This window comes from Dermacentor andersoni, chromosome 1 (assembly GCF_023375885.2).
Source record: "Dermacentor andersoni chromosome 1, qqDerAnde1_hic_scaffold, whole genome shotgun sequence".
Lineage (NCBI taxonomy): Eukaryota > Metazoa > Arthropoda > Arachnida > Ixodida > Ixodidae > Dermacentor > Dermacentor andersoni.
The window spans coordinates 277,742,778-277,753,512 of record NC_092814.1 but is presented as its reverse complement, the minus strand read 5'-3'; the positions used below and the strand labels follow the sequence as shown (position 1 = coordinate 277,753,512).

The window sequence follows — 10,735 nt, the reverse complement described above, 5'->3', positions numbered from 1 at the left end:
TACATCATCTGCTTTCCAAGAACGCTGAACTGATCATCTTCAATGTTAAATGATTTTTGCTGTTTGCTTTTCTTATTCAAAATATAATCTCATCTCTTATGTAACACCCCCCGAAATGGGGACCTTTAAGAAAATAAAGTGAACTGAACTGAACTAGATACTGGCATGCTTGCACGAAAACTCCGAAAAAACATAGAAACATCGAGGGCCGCCAAGTACCCCCCCCCCCCCCTTTTTTTTTTGCTTCTAGAATGTGTCTTAGCATACATACTGACGGCAAAAAATAACTTAGAGCAGCGTGGGTATGTACAAAGGGGAAAGCCTCCTGGTCACGTCGTTTCGAAGGTATGGGTGTGTGTGTGGGGGGGGGGGGGGGGTACAGTGTGTAATATGCACGTTCAGATAACTTTGGAACAGCTTTACATCGTTCTGGCCACTTGAATTCTCAATAAAACTGCAAGACCAGTGACTAGAAAGCAATGTATTTGAGTGTAAAGCTTTCAGTGATTCTATTAGCAACTACTTAAGCTTCCTATTGCCAGCAGCGATTTCTTTTCCAGATTCTATTGGTTGCTTTCCAGTTTAGTTTTGCAGAGTATTGTGCGCAAGAGCCAGACGCACATTAACTCAACGGCTTGCGCTCCACTGTGAACACCTTGGCTTTGTTCCTTCAGTAGTAAGGATAACAACCATCTTCATAACCTACTTCTACCATGCGTACTCGTTTTATCACATTACCTAGCGTTCGGTTCTGCAACGTCCTCTCTTTTCCTTTTTATCTTTCCACCCTTTTCACCCCGCCCCAGGGTTGGGTAGCCTACCGGGCTCAATTCTGGTTAACCCAGCCTGCCATTCGTTTATGTCTTTCTTGCTAATATGGCAACTCAAAGTTAGTTTGTTCCACACCTTTCAAGACGGCTATGCACCACTGAGTGTCGACCAGTGGTTTCACTGGCCTTTTCGTTCCAGAATCTGTTTTACGTTACGACTGTGGGAAAGCGGCTGTATATTGTTTCGATGGCCTGCTGAGAGCGTGTCATCCTGTTTTCTCGCTTCCATTTTCTATCCAAAGTGCTGTCGCTTCCTTCACGTCCTTTATTTTATAATTGTTTTGTTTTTGCTTTCTTTTATGTCAGAACAGCACCGACATAACACAACGACCACCTTTTTGTTCTAGTTACTTTCTTTGTTGCGATATCTTGTTTCCCACTTGGCCGCAACCAGCTATAACGAAGGCTAGAAGCCACTCGAGCTGATAACGAAAGCAGAGAAAGAATCAGTTTGGAGTAGAGATGGAAGAGAAATGGCGTGTAATTGTATTATCTGTACACTGGTTTCTGTTTCCGTCAAGTACAACCACCGAGCCTTTACAATCCTCTTCCACGTACTGTACCTGCAAAGAGTGCTTTTCCGCATAAAAAGTCGCCATGAGAAGAAGCCCAACTTCCGGCATTCTGACAAAACCCGAAGGAAAGGATATGCAGTAGGAATTACCCTTTAAAATTGATTTAGTCTTGCCTTGGCATACCAGAAGAAATTTGGAACGAAACAGGACAAGCAGTAAGCTTGCAGGAGTGCTGCAAACGAGGCATGGCTAGACGGCAGTAATAGTAGAATGTTGAAGGTAGCAAGTCAACAGAGAAGAAAAATAAGAATAGTAGGCATGTAATAATACCTATAAAAGAATTTTGGAGAGGAAACCATATTCGTGCAAACAAAGTTTGAGAGATTCACGAATGATAAAGTGATAGCCTCAACAGCAGCACCAAAATTTAAATTAACACTCCCTAGGTTCTTTATTTTAAGGCTGACGTGAACAACTCGCCAGACACAGATTGGTTCGAGAGCAGATAGAAATAACACGTGTTTATTTAGACACGTATATATCTCACACATATTTTAATATATATATAACGCTGCAGTTTTGAACTACTCAGACGTTTTTTCTTTATTTTTATGGTGACACGGTTGTTTTTTGAAGACACAACATGTGAAGTACAGTCCCACGAAGGGAAGGACTGGAACACATTAAGTGAGGATCGAGTAATTGCTCGTCGAGAAGATAGTCGCATGGTTTACTAGAGAGCACTTTAGTAGCATTATTGCACTCGAGAAGTTGTCCATCCTTCTGCAGCATGCCACCAGTCTTACGACTAGTAGCAGGTGCCACTAGAAATGCTTCCTTTATATCGCAGGCACTTCTTTTCCCTTTTCTAATTAGGCGAGCGACTACCTTTTCGTACGAGCTCAGCTTCTAAATACCAGAATAATTCGGGTAGCTGTCTACAGTTACTAAGGAATTCCCAACCAGCTCGGTGAGGCATTCCGCCCAAACGTCTTCTCGGGCTGCACAGCGGAATGTGCATACCCACAGCCGCAGAGCCGTGCGCGGAGAGCAGTGGCGGCGGCGGCGGTGAGGATGGGCTAGCGGAGAAGGCGCGAGTGGGGGAGAGGGCCTTGGGTGGCGCCATCGGGCGGCAGAATCACAAAGCGGCTCGGCCGGTGCGTCGGCGTCCCCTTCCGTGCGCGGTCGCGAGGCCCAAGCGGTCGCAGCAGCTAGGCCGAACGAGAGCTGCCGCCCGTCCCCGGTGCTGCGGGGTCTGCCTTGCCGGCAGCCAGCTCCGGCTGCTTTCGCGGCTCGTGTGCCAGCCGCCGGCTGCGACAGCAGCGAGAGCGCCGCGCACCGCGCTCCATGTCAAGAGGAGGCCAGTGGCCGCCAGCCAGTTGAGTCGGCGGCCCAGGCCACGGCGTTGCCCGCACACTCGGCTTCCGCCGCGGCGTGGTTTCGGGTCCACTTGGCCCCCAGCGCACGAACCCTGCGACAGGCTTAACAGCGCATGGAGGCTCGCGCCCGGCCGGGCTGGGCCCTGGCCTGACTGAACAGGTGAGTAATTGACTCCGTTCCACGCGTAGCCGGCTTTTTAGATGTTCCCCTCGGGGTACACGAACGCCGTGGGCTGCATGGCCGCCGCCGCCGCCGCCGGCAGAGGAGAGCCAGTCGCTGCCGGCATGCGCTCTTTTCACTGTTCTGTAGGCAGAATAATGAAAAGAACGGCTGCTGCAGAGAAGAGTCGCATGCTGCGGAGATCGTTCCGGATGGCCCGCCACACAGGCAGTTGGCATTTGAGGCACTCGCTCCCATGCCGTTGTATTCCACTGTGCGTATTACTGGTGCGTTCTTTGCGTTCACTGCAGATCTCTTAAGCACGATCGGGTACCTTCACTTCGAGGTTGCGTTAGCCGTGCAGCAGTGAATGTGAGCGCCCTGGCAATTCACTTCGTGAAAAAGCTATCGGAACGCCAATTTTTCTTTTTTGTCTCTTTCATGTCTTGGAGCTAACAAAACGGATATTCTGATGAAGTACGAATAATAAAACCTTAACACGAACATGCATTGCTACCCTTGTCGGTCCATGTACTTACTCAGCTTTGAACGAGCAGAACACAGACCAGACACTGGCCTTGAAGAAAATGATCGCACCTCTTCCCTTTCACCGGTCGCTTGCTTATCGCGAGTGCGAACGGAGACATTGTACGGGACGAGCCGCGTGCCATCACAGCCTGATGTCAGCTCATCGTGGTTCTGCTTCCCAGTGCTTTTGTGGTGCCGAAGACAGCGAGCGCCGTAAATCCGATGTCGCCATGTTTGGAAAACGTGTGTTGCTCCGCCGTCAAAGGGGATTGTCATTTGGCCCTTTGTGAGCCAACAGACGAGGCGCCCACGGGCGTGGAGAAAGAGGCGAGGGAGAGATAACAGCGCACAGTCCGGCGTGCGAAGCAGGCGTCGGAGAAAGTGCGCTCTGCTATCATTTTATCCGGTGTCGTCGTCATGGTTGTCTACTTCGGTAGTGCGTTCCTGCTGCGGGCTTTGCGAGGCTATCGATCCGAGACCGTGCAAGCGTGTCGATTTGCAGCGGCTGAGCGCGTGAAAATTCTTTTCCAGGCGGAATGCGGATGAAATAAAGTAGAGAGAGGATGCCACGTTGGCGAAAAACATCCGGAAAAGAAATGGCAGCGCGAATCGTTCATTTCTTCGCGCTTGGCGCTGGCTCCTCGATGCCGGTGTGGCGGGTCCCCTCCTAGGCTGCGAAAGCCTTCCTGCCGCGCGGTGACGGCGTGCCTCGCGGGCCTTCGAGCAATGCTCAGAAGCCAACTTGATCGTAGGCTCGCAGACGTGAGGCAAGATAGCTGCAGGGTGAGCATGCGATCGTCACGCTTAAGGTTCGGTTCGTTCTAGGATGTGAACACCGCATTTAACACACGCTAACGTGCGTTAAAGGCGGTATTCGACATGAGGCGCACCTGCTGTCGTTCTTCAGCTGTATTTAAGCATGTCATGCCTGCTGGCACCTTGCGCACAGTCGTTTAATTAGGGCACCGCAGTAGGAGTGTACGCCCGTGCCGCTAGTAAGCGTTCGCTAGGGGAAAAATGGAGGAGGTAAGTATATTTTGTTTATGAAGGGGAGCCGGAAAGTTTTGACACTGATCCGCTTCTTTTCGCCCACAGTGTCACAGAGTACAGAGTAGTAACAGCGTAACTGCCACCACTGAGCTAATGCTGTAGATATGCTGCTACTCTACGTTTCTTTTTCTTCTAAAACACCTGACATGCTTGTGCGCCTATATGGTAATACAAATATTTAAAATGAGATGAATTCAATTATATTTCTTCTTTATATGCTCTGATACAATTTCAGCCAATTTTGCACGTCTAGATGGTACTATGATTGCGGGTTGAAATACAGATGATGTAGTAACAGTTCTCGCGAAAGCGTTGAAAATTCGCGAATTGTAATATTTGGCACTCCCGGCCGGACCCCATTTTGTAGGGCCGCTTGCGTGCATTGCAGCTGGCTGAAATGCTTACGGCAATCGCACAGAATGAATCGGAGCCTTCCAGTTGCGTATTGTTTTGCGTGCTGCACGAACAACGTGCGGAATCATACACAATAAAGCCATGCACTCATTCATAATATCGTCTACCACTGTCGTAAAACGCACGTCACATCATGAAATAAACAAAATTGAGCAGAACAGGTAGGCTCCTAAGCACCAGACGCGCACAACGAGCATATCATCACGCGTTACCTTTACCGTTTATTTTTTTTGCGCCATTCTGATGCTAAGGTTTCTAATGATGTTTCCTCGACAGTATCAGTTTAATGCTCAGTTTGGGGCATTATTAATCATTATGCCTTGACATTTTGTCCAGAAACTTCCAAGGTTTCTTTGAAGGACTTTCTATATGGTAATAATATTCACTCACTCTAATTGATCATTTATAGTTTGCAAAGCTGCGTGTTAATTTTATGGTTAGCGTGTTGGCCTGCATTCGTGCATGCGGAATTCTGTTACATCCACCAGAAAAATACGCGTGATTCCTGCAAAATAAGGAATTTGGCTCAACAATGTTTCTTGTGAAGCGGGCTTCTCCTTATCATAACAATATGACAGGAAAAGCGCACTCGCTGGGAGCTAGGGAAGAGTGAACACGTTGAAGAGGGTAGGAAATGGGTGCAGGCGGAGAAGGCTCGTGTATATAGCTCGCATAATATTGATTGTGATAACACTGATGCCGACACTGAAGGCGCGTTCGCGCCGTCGGCGTAACCGTCTCCACCATGCTGTCACAGCATCGACAGCGCACGCGCCGCCCGCGGATGCCACGAAGTTAGTTTAGCTGCAAGGAACGACGAAACCACGAGGATGCACCGTCAAGCTCGGAAGCGTAGCTAGTGCAGTGTTCTGCCTTCCATTGCTGGCGTGAGCATTGTCCGCACACGTATTAGGGATCCTGCTGAGCAGCTGTGTATATACCACACCGTGCTGCATTCCCTTGCCCTAGTGGGACGGACGGTAAACATCAAGCTAAAGCTGTGTAATACTTTCATCGGGCACTGACAAATACCGACAACCTTTCGTCTGTTTCATCTCGTGCACCATTATTGTTCGACGCCTGTAACGCCGCTGCCGGCGCCACGCCAGCATGTCTCATCCACGTATTGTGAGCACAACGTCCGAGGAGCTCGAACGCAACGCTAAATATTCTTATCGCTTTCAGTACTTCGCCCTTGGGGCGAAACTACCAATTTTAGACCGTCTAGTTTAGCCATAAGCACAAAGGTTGCCGACGTAGCTGTACAAAACAAAGAAGCACACATTTTTTTAAAGTCACCAGGATGACCGCGCCACCTGTATTTGAAGAAAAAGAGAAAGGGAGAGAGAAGAAAATAAAAAGAAAGGTCGGCAGAGGCACTTAATACTGCTACGTGTGGGAATGCGAAAGCATTGTAATCGCATTGGGGAAATGTTTTCACTTAGGTATTCATCCGTATGTCATCGTGCACGCTGTAAACGTGCACGGCATTACTTTTTGTGTTCCCTTGCTTCGTCTTCTGCGCTTGCTTCCATCGGCGGCCACGTTTCACAGATGCCCCTAAGGTAGACGCTTCGGACTGTATCCCAGTAGACACAGCACCGACAAAATCCGAAGAGAACGTGACGCGCGGGAAGCAACGACGTGACGTGTACAATGACGCACGCACTAGGCACAACTTTAGTCAACCAAGACCGTGGTGCCACCTTGGCGTTGGCGAAGCGGGCTCGTCTCCCACCAAGACCAAAACGTACCAAATTTTGTTTTCAATTCTATTAATTGAATTTCTTTACAGACAAATATGTGTCTGACATATTTGACGTCAATCCGAACATTTTTGACGTGTTTTTACTTTTCACGCCATCGGTCGTTTTTGGTACCCTCTTCCGGCCACGCCGCCCACGACAACGCTGGATTTTCGCGTAATGGGGCATGTCATGCTTTCGCAATAAAACTTTATGTGTCACCGGTGGCTTGACATCAGCCTGCCTGACACGCCGAATGTGGGCATTTAACAGTTTCGAAGGGTCAACCGCTGCACGATCCAAAATTTCGAAGAATGAATAATCTTACACGGTGCGAATCAAAGCCTACTTGCAGATGCGCCATGTCAACTGCTTCGCTGCAATTTTGTCTATCCTTTTAGCAGGAGCACTTTCCTTGCCTGCTACTAGTAGGTTCCTTTCATGCAATGCATCTACTGATGCCTATGTCAGCACTCGCGGCGCCATGATGTGCGCTTCACGTTAGAGCCACCTAAATAACCTCGTAATACATTTCCGGGGTTTTCGCGTGTCCCGAAGCGATTTACAATCTAGCTACCATGGCGGGGCGTTCGTTTAATTGGTGATATTTTGTGCCTTAGGAAAGCACATGGTTCTAGAAAGTCAGCTTTTGAAGCACTTGCAAGAATGAGTAAAATTTGTTGGCTAATGGTAAGAATATCAAAAGCCTCTGCAGGTTCCTCCCTTGAATTTTGTCACTATTTCTTGGTGTTCTCGATCGTAGAGGGAGCAATGATTATGCTTCATTACGAGGCCTGTCTACTAGTTGATTTGAAACAGAACAGCGTGGTTTTGACGGGGACAGCAGGGAGAAACGACACGGACGAGCGCTGATTTGCAACTGAAGTTTATTGCTTGGAACACCCGCCGTGGTTGCTCAGTGGCTATGGTGTTAGGCTGCTGAGCACGAGTTCGCGGGGTCGAATCCCGGCCACGGCGGCCGCATTTCGATGGCGGCGAAATGCGAAAACACCCGTGTACTTAGATTTAGGTGCACGTTAAAGAACCCCAGGTGGTCAAAAATTTCCGGAGTCCGCCACTACGGCGTGCCTCATAATCAGAAAGTGGTTTTGGCACGTAAAACCCCATAATTTATTTTATTGCTTGGAACGAAGAATATATAACAGCTCCAACCAACAGAAGAAACCAAAAAACATACATATATTCACAGTCAGTCATACATGCCGCACTGCACAAGGGAGATAACTGTAATCATCATATTCCCCCCGCTAAAAATGCCAGTTCTTTGGACGTAATCGAAAAGGATGGGCTACTGACGCACGCGTCTTTTGACCAGGTGATGTGCGCTGCTTCGATGATTTCACGCGTTAGCTGGTTACTATGTTAACCTAAAGCTTGTGTTGAAGCGAAATGGGGGTGGCAAGCCTTGCTCTCGCAGTCTCTACAGTGGATGCCAAGATGCCCTTTTACAGTATTATGCACATTGTTGTTGTGCTCCTTCAGGCGTTAATTAAGGCGTCTCCCCGTTTGACCGACATAAAGCCTGCCACATGACAACGGAATGGCGTAGACGACTCCCTCTTTACAACAGACGAATTGATTTTCACGTCTGATGTTGCACTCTCTTGGAACGAAATCAGTATTAACCATTTTGCACATCTTCCCAAGCTTATCCGGAGCCGAGAAAACTACTTTGACGCATGCTTTGTTAGCAATATTCTTTGTTCTATGGGAGACATGATGAATATAAGGCACTACAGTGATTTTTCTTTTTCCTTTCCTACCTGTTGTTCTTTTCTGTTTTTGCTCAAACTACTGAGGATAGTTTCTGACACTGACACTAGCAGCTACTTAGGATAACCAGCCTTTACCAGACGATCTGTTTGATGATTGAAGCTTTCTTGCATGGAGTGCATGCATGATTTGTTAAGCGTGTTGCGATAGCATGATTTAGCCACTGCTCGTTTAAACAGCTTAGAATGAGATGACGTAAAAGGTAGCAATGGCTTATTGCTTCGTGGTTCGTAAGACCAGCACGTGTGATGTTGCGTTATTCTGAAATGTCAAGTTTTTTTGCTGCGAGAGAAGCTCATAGGATCTCACGTTGTATTTTTTTTAATTATGGTCATACCTTCCGTTGGCTTTTGAAGCTTATCGCAAATTTGGAAAAGTACTCTCATTATTGGAGCCCCTAAAGCCAATGAAACTCAGTATTATGCATCTCCAAGACTTCTCAAATGGTCGAGTGGAGAACATTTCTATGGTAGTGTCACATCGTTGAAATACTAGTTTACATTTTTCAAACTAGGCATTGACGTGGCAGCCTTTGATGCATTTCCACTGCAGTTGTTGCATAAATGATAGCTGCAGGACTTGCGTGTTAGATGCATTCGTCGAATACACCACGCTGTGCGCTAGGAAGCACTGCGCTAATTCAGCGCTTTTGATCGCATTCCATATACAAGTGGCATTCCATATACAACTCCAGCTGTGGTTGCTTCAAAATAATTCCTGAACAAGTGATTCACTGTTGCGAAAGCGCCAAAGAATGACTCACGTTTCTTGCAGAGTTCTTTAAATTTGGTTTTTCTCACAACGTCCCATGGACCTTACGCACGTCTTGGCGCTCGGCGTCCGATTAGTGAAGCGCTTCACTCGAAGATCGGTCAGGGTGCCGAACAGAAATTTTTCAGGTTCGCCTCGGGTTCACGCTTTTCGTTTCGGTTCACGTTCGGCTTCGGAGCGAAAATTAGAGTGGTTCTAACCGCTTCGGAGCTTTGTGAACCAGTTCAATCGAGTTCGAACGGGTTCGAAGAAAAAAATGCATTCGCGCACTTCCGGTTTCCGCAAAAACGCCTGGTACATTTTTAGAGACCAAGTTCGCTTGGATTACAACTACTGCGAACCGTTTTATTTTGCATTAGCATTAGCTGAGAAGAAATCGCAAAAATTTAGGCGCTATGCATTGTTGTATAGAGGCATGTCGAGTTTGTAGATCGATAGGGCTTTGTGGCGCCCTGTGAGGCTATCAAATGTGTTTTTCCAATGCAGTTGCGTGACGTTTGCAAAGCTATTGGAAACAAACTAAACTCCATGAAGCCAGGCTTCAATTTATTGAAAATCTGAGCACACCACCTTAGAAGAAGATATAATTAGTGATTTCTTGCGTCTTCGGGAAATTGTGGCACCATAATGCAGTTTGAGGGCCGGTAGCTATCTAGTAGAGAAAAATAAGAAAGACAAAAATTTGGGTCAGTTCTTCGCTAAAATTGCTCGCGCTCATAGTCTACCTTTTACTGCAAATAAAAGAATATAAATCATCTAACGTCATACTCACCATGCATTAAGCGTTTATATTTGTAGAAATAAAAGAAGGCGCCTAGTTCTCAGAAAACGCATTATAACAATTCCTAAAAGTGAGCAGTCACAAATAACACAACTTTACAAATGCATGCTGAGTTCATAAATTTATTGCTAAAATATTTAGAGTAACCAAATAAATAACGCAGTCAAAGCACTCAATAAATGTATAATATTGTTCTGGCGCAACCAAGAGTGGCACAAGTCAGAAGACGATTTGACATGTAGAGGTGGAGTCGGTCTCGACAGCCATCTTATTCGTGCATCATCGTTTTTCTTGTAAATATTGTAAATACATCTTTATGTGTGACTTCTGCAACATAACAAGTTGGTGAGAGATGCGGGGTACCCACGAGAAACGACAACGGAGCTCCGTAATGGTCGTCACCTCGGACTGGACATGATGGACGAAACAGGACCAGACATGGCGCGGCCCAAATCAACGCCTACAACCCTGACGGTTGTGCTGGCTCAGCCGCGGGATCCAGGAACGTTCTGCGGCACCGACCACCTCCACGTGGAAGACTGGATCGACACGTATGAGCGTGTAAGTGCCCACAACAAATGGGATCCGACGATTATGTTGGTTAACTTGGTCTTCTACCTATAAGGCACGGTGAAGGTGTGGTATGACAACCACGAGAAACAGCTTAACGACTGGGACACGTGCAAACAGAAGCTGAGGGCCTTTTCGGCCGCTCCACCGGGCGGAAAAGCACCCCAAAGAAAGAACTACCGACCTCCGCCCAGACGT

General features: G+C 47.4%; 1 protein-coding gene across 1 annotated transcript in view; it reads left to right on the top strand.

The window, feature by feature from the left end:
- The first annotated feature begins 2,521 nt into the window (after window positions 1-2,521).
- The window catches only part of LOC126548178 (glucose transporter type 1-like), a 326,053-nt gene continuing 317,839 nt past the window's right edge, over window positions 2,522-10,735 (top strand). Inside the window, exon 1 of the mRNA XM_055063176.2 lies at window positions 2,522-2,884. The gene's annotated coding sequence lies outside the window, so the exon portion shown is untranslated. The remainder of the gene's footprint in view (window positions 2,885-10,735) is intronic.